A 13,354-nucleotide genomic window follows, 5' to 3' on the forward strand; every position below is an offset into this window, starting at 1 on the left:
AGTATCAATATTGTACCTAGTCAATATGGAAATTCTCCATCAAAACAGGGATAGATTCGAAGAATACTCATATAAAATTGTATAGAAATCTTTTATTACATCCTAACAGTGTTTTTTCGATATTTTATGTCTTTGAATTCAATAATGAAACATCACCCTTCTTTTTCTTTGATGGGCATATGGAATTTTTTTCTCTAAAGCAAAATCCTTAACCTTGGGACAAAGTTGCATATAATCAAACTCTTTTTCCATAATATTTACAAAATATAAAACATTGATTATAAAAAAAAGGGTGTTGCTCCCTCCACCACGCCAAGTGTTCCTGCACATTCTCACTATTTTCTTTTATTCCAAAAATATCCTACACCTCCCCACTATCTTATTACAATGACTTTCCTTCACTGTTACGTGAGTAGGGCGGTATTGGCGCGGTAGCACCAGCTGACACGGGAGATGGAGGTGTTGTACACAGCGGAGATGGCGAGAGAAAGGGTGTAGTGCATGGTGAAGGTCACTGACGAGGGAAATGGTGCAATGCGTGGTGAAGGTCACATGCGGCAGGAAGGTGGGAGGGGAAGTGTATGTGAGGGATTAGCATGAATTTGTGTTTGAGTTAGTAAAAGAACATGAATTTGTTTACTCTAAAAATATATAAAGGAATTAGCATAAGATTAGGAAGGCTTTCAAAGAGCTTAACTATTCGAATGAAATTTACTAGGAATCACATACACAGTAACCAACATCCTATATTCAAACTTTAATAAAGGGGTAAAGATATTAAGTTCTTTAAAAAGTATTCAAAGGTAAATTGATATCGTTTAATGAGAGCTTATTTTCATTATCGCTATGAGCCAAGCACCGATATTACTACATATACTAAAAAGCTTGAGAAAACCCTTGATAGAGTATTTTAACATACACGAAGATGCATAAGAAGCAAACCTTACCCCTAAATACACATAAACTCCAGGAGGAAATCTATGTTTTCATTTATATTTAAGGTTTAATACATCATTTGATTCCTAATTTTGGGGTTTTTGTTCAAAGTCATCCTACGTTTTAAAAAAGTTCAGTTAAGCCCCATATTTCGTTAAAAAATGTTCAAAATGATCCTTTTGGCTTATAGCGTTAAAAACATAACGGTGCAGTTGCCTTCGTGGCCAAAACTGAATGAGGTGTAAAGTTTTTACAATACGTGGCACATATGATATATTTGAATGTGTAAATTTAAAAATAAAATATAATGGCTTTAGTTAGGTTTAACGAAATGAGTTAAATCAAATTACCCTTATCTAAGAATCCTATCGCGATTTCTAAGTTTAACAATCTGGTGAAATTGGTCTTGTAGTCATTGTGGCATGGTGATTCCTTGAAGATGAAATTTGAAGAACGTACGTACGTGAGGTGAGTGTTGCTAACCCTAGCCTACTTACTTGATGTTCTTGTTGTTGGATTTGGGGGTTAGGGTTTGAGGTGGAAATAGAGGGTGGAGTGGAGGTGGAAAGTAATGGTGGAGAGGAAGTGAATGGTGGAGATGAAGTGAATGGTGGAGTGGAGGTGGACAAAGTGGTGGAAACTAATGGTGGAGAGCATGTGGATGGTGGAGTGGAGGTGGACAAAGAGGGTGGATTGGAGGTGGAAACTAAGCCAAATATCTTTCATGTGTTTTTCGTTGATATCCATTTGAGACCAAAGTACATAATTTTAAATTGAAAAGGAGACCATATTGCACATTTTTTTACCAAATGGAAAACTAAATTTAACATTACATATAAACCCCTAAACGTAAATATTGAGCTTCACCTTCACATTACATGAACACCTACACCTGAACATTGGCCAGGAACTCCACAAACGTTACCACCAGCCCTTTTTCTCAATTATTGTTCAACGTTCTTCCTCCTCTTTGAATGAGTTTTTTCTGGTTGTGGGTGTTTGAGGTGAAGAAGACAACGATAGGGTGATGGTTGCCGAAATGTTGGGAGAGAGATGGGGTTTCTGATTTTTTGTGAATTGCGAATTAGCAATTAGGGTTTCTGATTTTGCACATGATTTTGTGAATTGTGAATTGAGATTCTGATTTTGAAAATTGGAATTGAGGCTTATGATTTTACACATGATTTTGCACAAACTCTAACCTTTTTCTTTTACTTAATAACTTCAACTTTTTAACATTTCCACGTACCTTGCCAACTCAATTCACCTCACATTCACTACAAGAAAATAGTTATTTATCTACATATTATTATATACGGATTTAAATCTGTATATAAAAAACTTATTATATACAGATATTATATACGGATATTAAAAATTGAGTTAGATACAAAAAAAATCCGTATGTAATAGAAAACATCTTTGCCTCTTATTTTTCGTATATAAGATTTGTATCTAATGATTAAAAATTAAAATTAATTTTTTCTTTAACCTAACACTCTCGAAATCACTCGCATTTTCCCCTCTTTCTGGAAATCGCTCGCGTTCTCTTCCTCACAGAACCTCTCACCTGCAGTCTCCCACCGTCAAAATCGCGTTTCTCCCTCTTCCTCCCACAACAACTCACAGAACCCTTCCACTTCCATTTTCCCCTCTCTTGAAATCACTCGCATTTTTTTTCCTCTTCCTCACACAACCTCTCATTTGCACTCTCCCACTGTCAAAATCGCATTTCTCCCTCTTCCTCCCACAACTCAGAACCCTTCCACTTCAACTCTCACACCGGCATTTCGTTAGTGTGGCTATCACTCACTGCCGTCGTCGTTCACTATCGGCGGTGACTCTTCAGTAAGTTCCTAATCTTCTTCCTTCAAGCCCTAACCTTCTTATCCTAAATTTATCTAATCTAGGGTTTTCTTTCGCAAGGTGCAAATCTTTCTTCTCACTTCCAGCCCCAAAATCTAGGGTTTCATCTATCTAACCCTTTTTTCTTTCTTTGGTTTTGCGCTCCAATAATATTTGGTTTCCAATTTGCTCACTCGCTTTTGGTTTTTTCGTGGTCATGTCTTTAATGTGTTTTGATGGTTGTAATTGATTCAAATTTCTGGCTTTTTAGGTTTTCCAGGGTTTAGGAATGGCTATGGGAATGGTTAAATGGAAAGCACATCTATAGTCAACATGGTATAGTTCTTCAATCTTGACTTTCAAAAACTTTTGTCGTTTGTGTTGGAAAAAAACTTGCATACGTTCTTTTCGAGCGAACATTTGGATTTTTTTTTTGTTTTTTCATAAGATTATTTCACTTGTTAAATATTTAACACTAATATGTATTGTTTTCATCTTTAGATCTTTTGAACAAAATTGACTTTTGGGTTCATCTTAGTCTTCTGATATATGTAATCAGAGAAACTAGGTTTGGCTAGATGTTGTTGTTTTGGTAAATCATTGGCACAGTTAATGGAAGTGGCTACTGAAATCAAAGGTTGGGGCATACCACAATCCTTGGTGGAATTTGTGGTTTACAAATTGCTTATCAAGGAGTATACATATTCTAGACTTTCTACATCAAGCCTTTGTCATTTAATCAGTCAGACATGCTTAGCCCAGTCTTTGAAATGAATTACACCATCATTTCTTGTTATTCATTGTGTTGTGTGAATATTATTAGGACCATTATTGTGATCATAAAAAAGCTAGAACATTGTGTTTGAACAACCTCAATAGTTGTTTGTACAATTTACTCTGTTTCTTATCAATTGTTCTTTCCTTGAATTTTATTTTAACAAGCTTCTTATGATTATTTGGGTAGGTGATAGCAATGAAATGTTGAGGTCCTTAACTATTTTATTGTTAACAATTTTTTCTGCAGAACCTGTGCCTAAAAAGGTTCTTGACTTAATGAATGTTGAAAAGCTTACATGGGGGAATGTGGCCCACCACCTTTAGGCATTGATGATATTGTTCTATTCATAGAGCATACGATAAGGCTGCTATCGTGAGTAAATGCTGATATAAGTTTGGGAGATTATGAGGAGGATTTGAAGCAGGTATTGAACATGGTAGGCTATCAATTTTATTTGATTTTTCTGTCAGTTTAATTCATGATTTGATTGAGTTGTAGATGAGAATTTTGACAAATGAAGAGTTTGTGCTTGTTCTTCATCGACAAATCAGTGAAATATTGAGGAGAAACGCAACTCACATAAGTGTGTTAGCTCTTCACAAAGGTGGTCAAGGAGAACAAAGTATAAGACCATTTATTAGCAAGACGTGAGAACTTCTATTTCAAGCATTATACCTTATTCAAATTTAAACTTTAACTTTAGTTCATTATATTCTTAGTTTCTCATCTTAGTTAATCTGGTTTTATATATGAAATCTGTGTAAGTTATCAAACACTATTATCTAAAAGTTTTTATATAAAAATCAAGTAGAGCTACAATTACTTATTTTTTATCCTACCATGATAAGGTTTCATGAATTTGTGTGCCAACTGACAAGGTTATCCAAACATAAAGGTCTGCAATAGTCATTTATTAGGATACTGAATGTATTGATTTCTTATGTTACAATTGTGCCATCTTTTGGTTAGTTAGTATTATGAATCTAAAATAATTTTGCTGCTAGACAAAGATAAAGTTCTAGCTTCTGTTAAGAACCCATCATCATAAATAACCCTTAAAGAGATAAATACACGCCGTCTTCAATGTTTCAGTCATTCACTAATTTCAAGAAAAGTCAATAAACTTATTTTCAATTTAACTTCTTTTCTATCTTCTTTTTTATCCTTATCACTATTTCTAGTATTTTGACAAAAAAAGTTTGTTCTTTAGGTTTTAAATTTGAAGATAATATACCTTTTTAATTATATATTTTATTTAATTAATGTGGAGAGAAAAAGATTAATGTTATTGGGGTGCTTTTTTTGCAAGTGGAAATGCTGAGAAGGACCATGCTTGTTAGGAGAGATTTAAGGACATGGACTTCCGAAGAAGTGTTTTTAAAGTAGACAGAAACAACCCAGTTTAGATGTGGCTACAAAAACTGCTACGACACTTGCAATTGTGCCTTCATAGTAATAGGTTCTATATTCTGGTTTTACAAGAAGACGTTGCCCCTCCTATTGTCAATCATAGTTATTCACTCATTTTATTGAAAGTTGAAACTAATGACAATAACCTTATATAATATTATATTGTATTTATAAGTTTCTTTGTTTGTTTTAAGGCTCGTAGTTCTATTGTCAATCATAATTATTCACTCATTTTATTGAAAGTTGAAACTAATGACAATATACTTATATAATATTATATTGTATTTATAAGTTTTTTTGTTTTAAGGCTCCCTGATCTTTACAAATAAAGGAATAATTTTTTTTTCTCTATCCATATGTTACATACGGATTTATCCGTATGTAATTACATATGTAATTATATATGTACTTATATACGGATATTATATACGGATTTATCCGTATGTAATTTACATACGGATAAATCCGTATATAACTTACCTACGAGTATATTATATACGGATTTTTGTCCGTATATATTTCGTATGTAATTAATCATTATATACGGATTTTGAATGTTACATACGGATTTTAGCAGTATGTAATTCCAATTTTTTTTGTAGTGATTGCCACACAATAAAAAACTGTACATATCATTCAGTTTTCACCAAGGAGGCAACTGCACTGTTATGTTTTAAACGCTGTAAGCCAAAATAACTATTTTAAAACGTTTTTAACGAAATATGGGGTCTTATTGGACTTTTTTAAAAGGTAGGACGACTTTGAACAAAAAGCCCAAAACTAGGGACTAAATGATGTATTAAACCTATATTTAATGCTACTTAATCAGGTCGTTTCATTGGTTTCATGGGATGACTCACATCTTAGGTTAACCTTTACAAGGTTAGCCTTTACAATGACCAACTATGCATGAGGATAGACAGGCAAAACCATTACAACAATGGAAGCATGAAAAGGAGATATTTTCTCCACGATGTCTCCTTTTAAGGAAAAAGAACCAATAACTTTTGAAGAAGAACTTTTCTTCAATGTCTATGACATCCTACTAATAAGGACACTACCGCTATAAGATGAATCAGAAAACAAAAATTTGATGAAAAAGGTATACCTAAGTTCAACAAAGCAGGGATGACGACTAAAGAATGCAAACAAAGAAAATGATACACTTGTCAAAGTGCTTAAATGAACTTGAGAATAGAAGTATGAAGCAAAAGATTTAAATAGCATACATTCAATGTGTTTTGGTAAAATGAAGTGGCCCAAATATCATGTTGTTTTGAAATCTTCATAACACTTCATTAATAATAATTGAAAATACATTTATTTTCACATTACCAATAACTACAACCATTCAAGACATAAACATATAATGATTGTTTATAAATGTCAATCTTTTTTATATACATTATAGTCGTTACCTTTAAACAATAAAATAGAGGCTTAATAACCTCTTTGGTCCCCATTTTTGTTGGATAATGTCAATTCAGTTCTCATTTTTAAAAGTGTTTGAAATATGTCCACAGTTATACAAATTTGCGCCAAATTTGTCCCTTCTGTTAAGTATAATGAAATGGAGTTAATGTGTTGATGATCTGACACCAGTTATTGGAAACGTGTCAATAAATTGTTTTATGCGTGCTGATGTGCTCCTTAATTATAGAAGATAGGTCGGTCTGGTGGATGGTCGGTCACTCGGTCTGGTGGTCGGTCGACTTGGTGGGTGGTCGGCGACACAATCCTGTGGTCGGTCAGTGTTGGGTGATTTCGGCAAGCGTACAAGAATCGTTCAAGTAATAAACCGGTAAGACCGGATATCGTTTTCCCAAGAGACTCGTAATACTAGAGAATTGTGCGATTAACAACTCATCTAGACTCAAGAACATAACATCAATTTACAAACAAGTGCAGAAACATAAATTCACAAGTAATTACAAGGTTGGACTTTGGTATTGAAGACACTTGGAAATGGAAAAGACTAGAAATGGTATGAAATGACATTGTTAAGGTTAGTTTTCACCAATGCACTCTTGTGTAAAATCAATTTCATCTCCTCTCTATCAATTTACTAAAGTCAATCCACTAAAGATGTTCCCACAAGCTCCTCGCGCCCTCCATGAGCTCCAGACGTGAAATCGCACCTCCAAAGAACCAAAGACCCAAACCCCTTCGCGTTTTAGGGTTAAATAAGCTCTGTCAGACACATCAGCAAAAGTCGCGCCCGACGCCCTCTCAGTCGCGCCCGGGCGCGAGCCTCTCTGGACAAGTCACGCCCGGGCGCCCTCTCTGTCACGCTCGGGCGTGAAACTCTCTGGAAAATCGCGCCCGGCACCTCTCTATCGCGCCCGAGCGCAGACCATTCTGGAAAAACAGCGTCCACTGAAAATGGACGAGCGTCCACTTTTCGATGACGAGCGTCCACTGAGTGCCTCTCTGGACGAGCGTCCTCTTAGCTCGCTGGACGAGCGTCAACTGATCGTCCTCTCTGGACGAGCGTCCTCTTTTGCCCGGCCGAGCGTCCACTCTGAACGAGCGTCCTCTTCTGCCTTCGCTGGACGAGCGTCCACTTCTCTCTGAGCGAGCGTACTCTCTGTCGTCCACAGGGTGACGAGCGTTCGTTTGCTGGCGACTTGCGTCCGCTCGCTGGCCGACGAGCGTTTCTGCATGTGTGCTTGCTTTGGTTCAGCTCTATACATTGTTGGAGACTCTTCCAAGCTCATTATTAGCTACAAAATAAGGGATTATTGATGAAAGTACATCAAAGTAGCCAAAAACACAATTATTTAGAAAACAAGACAAAAGAAGAGGATTTAACAAGTTATAAGTTAGAAAGGAGTTGATTTTGCTACTAAAATGATGCTTAAATAATGGTAAAATTTAGTATTATCAAATACCCCCCAACTTACAACTTAGCTTGTCCTCAACAAAAGTACTTCACCTAGCAGACAATTCTATCACAATGGTCTAGCAACTTTAAGCACACTTTCAATCAAATAAACAAAATCAATCATGCTTGCTCAACTTATAAATCACATTCACGAGGCAATATAGTCTTAGCAAGCTAAACTTCAACCATGGTGCTTACAAATTAAAAGTCACAAGATAGATGCAAATGATAGATCAACAAAAATGGCAAGTTGTTTTCAATGAGTGCATGGAACCAATCCTCACCAAAGAAAGTGTTTCACTCAAGCACAATGGTGTATAAGGATGTGTGTCTTACTCTCAAATATCACAATGTTACACAAATCAACTTTGCTTTTCGTTTCAACAATATCAAACACATTAACAAGCAAGTTACATCACAAGGACTTTTTGAAGCTTGTATTGTGGCTGGGCTAAGAAGAAAAATTGGTTTTTCTGGACAACAAAGCACCTTGAGATAAGAGACCAGACAATTTAATTCATGATGTAGCATAGTCTCTTTTTTGCTCCAAAATTGAATAACCCACTTCTCAACCTATTTCCCAACTCTTTTTTTCATTGAATTCAAGTTTTTGTTTTTCTTCTTCTTTCTTCTTTTTCTTTCTTTTTTACTCAACTTATTGTTTTCTCAGTGCTCCCCTTTGATAATAAGAACTCCCCCAAAATTAAACCATTTTCCTCATCCTAACATATATGTTCATCTCAACTCAAGGTAAAGAGGTTAAGGATTTTTCAATAAGCTTAAGGTTTTAGGAATGAGAAAGTTTTCTTTAAGGTTCAAAGGTTATACATTGGCTTTTAGGCTCAAAATGTAGAAGAGGTGGAAGAACTAGATGGCCTTGATCATTTGTAACATGCAAGTAACTAGTTCAAATAGAGAAACTTAGGCAAAATCAACTGTGATTCCAAAGTAATAGCATTCAACAATAAACTCTGAGGCACAACATCTCACAGGTTTACTCAGGGTTCCAGAATTTGATAAACATCATGCCAAGAATATTGATCACAATTAAAACCAAGCATCTATCTGAACAGATACAAGCAACCACAATCTCTGTTCATCAAGCTCAACCACATAATCTCAATCAGATTTTCAAAACAATTCTCATGGATAAAGAGCAAGCACAACAAATTTGTATTCAATTCAAGCATAACAAAGGATTCACTCAAATCACCAGACCAATTGCATAAGAACTATCCACAAGGTAAGTCAAAAAGAAATCCAAATTTAAAAACTGAAAGCAAATAAAACTTGAAATTAAAACTGAAAAACCGATCAAAATGGACTATTTGCATCTCCAGCAGTGTAGGACACTAGCTTCACTTTCATCTGAAACATCTTCCTCCAATAGTAGCTTATACTCTGCAACTGCTCCACCTCCCCCATCAGTAGGGGCCTGGCCCCCAGGCCATGCTACATGAGCAACAAAAATCTTTAAGTCATATAATGCTCTGCTCACGCCTGGCTCAAAGGTTGGCCAGCGGTGGTTTTGAACTTGTTAAGTCCTAAGGAAGATCTTATCCTGTAACAAGAAAGCTCAAAGTAAAATTAGTAGTCACAGTCAATTGAAGAGAAAGGTCCATAAAACATACTAAAAGAAATATACAAAAAAAAGCAAAGAAACAAGACAGTGAAAGCCAAAACAAACAAAGACAAAAGTACATGAACAAAGAGGGAAGTCTTAAAATTAAGCTTCCCAAAGGTACCACAACATAAAAAGGTTTAAAAACACATCAAAAGAAGTGTGTGAAAGAGTGCAAAGGAATGGGAAACTCATCATAAATCAAGAAAAACAAAAGTGCAGAACCAGTATTTCTGCGTCGGGCGCCCCTGGTGCAGGGGGCGCTGGGCGCCACTCGGTCAATTGGGTGCAGGATGGCCACTGGTTCAGCTCGCGCCCGGGCGCCTCTGGTGCAGCGGGCGCCGGGTGTAAGACCCTAGAACCTCAAGAATTTACCGAGTTGTAAAAAGTTCGAGTTATAATGTAAAATAGAATGCTATCAAAGTTTGACATGGTTTACTATTTTAATTATAACTTTTTGTAGAAAATATCAATTGAGTTGATATTTTCTTTATTGGATAGTAGACTCAAAGAGCTTCGATTTGAGTACTCATACGCGTATTTTCAACTTCGAAAAGGGGGTCAACCGGACGATCAAAGTTGCGACAATCGTGCTGTTGGGGGACTTGCGCCCAGCGCCCTTTCCTATGGGGCGCCCAGGCGCGAGGCTTGCGCAAAAAGTGGCGCCCAACGCCTCTTGTGGGGCACCCGGGCGCGAGCGTATCAGTTTTCAGATCTGAAATAAGTGGGAATTGCGTGGAAAGTTGGGGAATATGCTCCATAATCATAATGTTCGTCCCTTGGGCCAGAGAGGAGCGTGGGCAGACCTGCTTTCCAATTATTAAGTGCTTCTTAGTGGATTAAGGGGCCATGGTGTCTCTTGGGCACATCTACAAGTGTGGGAAAAAGGAGGAAATGGGTTCTGCACTTGTGGGAGTGTAGTTGTTGCTGCAAAATCCGTGAGAGAGGTGAAGTTGAGAGCTTCTAGAGTTGCAAGGAGGCCAAGGTGTTGCAAGTCTTGTGAAGATGGATTCAAGGTTTTGCAAAGGAAGTCTTCAAGAGGTAAAGGGTTTAACTTGGGATATAACATAGTGTATGATGGGTAGAAGGTAAGGGGAGCTAGATCTATTCCTTTGATTGTTAAAATATACTGTGTTTGATGCAAATCTGAGAAAAAGGGGATGAAAATGGGGTTTCTGGGTTTCTGGAAAATCTGGTGCGATTCTGCAGAATTCTGTAGAACGCGCGTTCGTCCAAACAGTGATCGACCAAATAGTGGTCGGCCAAAATATAGGTGATGTAAAACGAGCGTACGTCCATTTGGTGGTCGACCAAATAGTGGTCGACCAAATAGTTCCCACAAGCTCCTCGCGCCCTCCATGAGGTCCAGACATGAAATCGCACCTCCAAAGAACCAAAGACCCAAACCCCTTCGCGTTTTAGGGTTAAATAAGCTCTGTTAGACACATCAGCAAAAGTCGCGCCCGGCACCCTCTCAGTCGCGCCCGGGCGCGAGCCTCTCTGGACAAGTCATGCCCGGGTGCCCTCTCTGTCACGCCCGGGCGTGAAACTCTCTGGAAAATCGCGCCTGGCGCCTCTCTGTCGCGCCCGGGCGCGGACCATTTTGGAAAAACAGCGTCCACTGAAAATGGACGAGCGTCCACTTTTCGATGCCGAGCGTCCACTGAGCGCCTCTCTGGACGAGCGTCCTCTTAGCTCGCTGGACGAGCGTCAACTGATCGTCTTCTCTGGACGAGCGTCCTCTTCTGCCTGGCCGAGCGTCCTCTTCTGCCTGGCCGAGCGTCCACTCTGAACGAGCATCCTCTTCTACCTGGCTAGACGAGCGTCCTCTTCTGCCTTCGTTGGACGAGCGTCCACTTCTCTCTGAGCGAGCGTACTCTCTGTCGTCCACAGGGTGACGAGCGTTCGTTTGCTGGCGACGAGCGTCCGCTCGCTGGCCGACGAGCGTTTCTGCATGTGTGCTTGCTTTGGTTCAACTCTATACATTGTTGGAGACTCTTCCAAGCTCATTATTAGCTACAAAATAAGGGATTATTGATGAAAGTACATCAAAGTAGCCAAAAACACAATTATTTAGAAAACAAGACAAAAGAATAGGATTTAACAAGTTATAAGTTAGAAAGGAGTTGATTTTGCTACTAAAATGATACTTAAATAATGGTAAAATTTAGCATTATCAGTCAGCCTAGTGGGTGGTCGGCCCGGTGGTGCTAGGAGACCGTATGATATTCAGAAACGAAATCAAACTGTATAAAGCAAGTTGTATAAAAACGAAGTCAATAAAGCATAAACATTAACCTTCATTCAGGCACCAGACCGAGTGGCCGACCGACCACCCACCAAGTCGACCGACCACCAAACCGAGTGGCCAACTAACAGATCGACCACCCACCAGGCCGACCTATTTTCTGTAATTAAGAAACACGTCAGCACACACACAAGTAAATTATGACACTTAACCATTAACTACTGTCATATCATCACCCATTAACTTCGTTTAGTTATATTTAACAGAAGAGACTAATTTGACTCAAAATTTAAATATGAGGACCCATTTCAAACACTTTTAAAAAAAAGAAACTAAATTGATATTATCCAACGAAATTTGGAACAAAAAAACTATTAAGCCTAAAATAAAACAATATATACATGTCAATCATATCAAAGTGGTTTATTTTTAAAGAAAACTAATTGTTCTCCTATAAGTTTGAATAAGAGTTAGATATGTCTTTTTATTCCTTAATTTAAAAAAAATGAAATTAGTTCATATTTGAAATTTGAAATTAATTTAATTTCTTAAATTTAGAAATTTGTGGGTTTAATACGAAACAGGATTAAAAACTTTATGAACTATTTAACGGCATTCCTACCATACCATTTAATTTTTTACACATCATTATACACGTAAAAAGAAATAGGAAAGAAAGAAGAGAAAATACAAATTTGTCAAGCAACTCCATAGGTATTTCTGTCTCATAGTTCTCTTATTACATTTTCATTGTCATCCCTTCGCCTATCACCAGGCTCCTCATCACTACATCATGAGCGTGTATCACCACCATCTTTACCATACCCTCCATTTTCCTCTCTTTTCCTAAACTCATCCACTCTATTATCCAGACTCAATATAATTTCACATTCTCCACCCCTGCAAGCACACAAAAAACCGAAACAATTATATATAAACATAAAAATAATGTTGTCTGAATTCTTTTTATTCACTATTAATATTATTTAAAGTTCTTCTTTATTAGACGGATGGAGATCCTCCCTAAGTAACTCCTCAGCATTTCAACTATATCTCACAAACAAAAGAATCCACAAGCTAAAAAAGAAAACTTTACTTTTTCTAAATCTCGTCCAATAACAAAACCTCCCTTAAGAACACCCTGATTGATTTTAACCATGAGATTAATAAACATTCAAACATTCATTGAAAATGCTAAACGAAAATTCAACGACATCATAATGAAATTACTATGATTGTTCTGTTCACATGTATGATATAGACACCTGTTTGGTTGGGTCATATTCATGTATGAGGAAGAAAAAAAGACAGAAGAATGGACATGGGTGAGATAAACTAGCAGTCAACAATGATGAATTGATTGAAAAGAAAATCTCACTCACATGCTCTGCTGGATTCTATGGATACCCTAAATTTATGCGAGAATTATAACACAAACTAGTAAAATGTGTTCCAATGGTTACCGTGTTCATTCAAACACTTCACTCAAAATTTACTTCCCTTTCTCTTGGAAATATTGGTCACAATTGCTGTGTATATAATTATACTGAGACGCTTTTAGTAAAAATATGAAATTATAGAGAGAATCTGTATTTTATTATATAACTATCGTTTAAATTATTTTAATTAAAG

Source organism: Vigna angularis, chromosome 2 (genome assembly GCF_016808095.1).
Source record: "Vigna angularis cultivar LongXiaoDou No.4 chromosome 2, ASM1680809v1, whole genome shotgun sequence".
In the NCBI taxonomy this organism is placed as follows: Eukaryota; Viridiplantae; Streptophyta; class Magnoliopsida; order Fabales; family Fabaceae; genus Vigna; species Vigna angularis.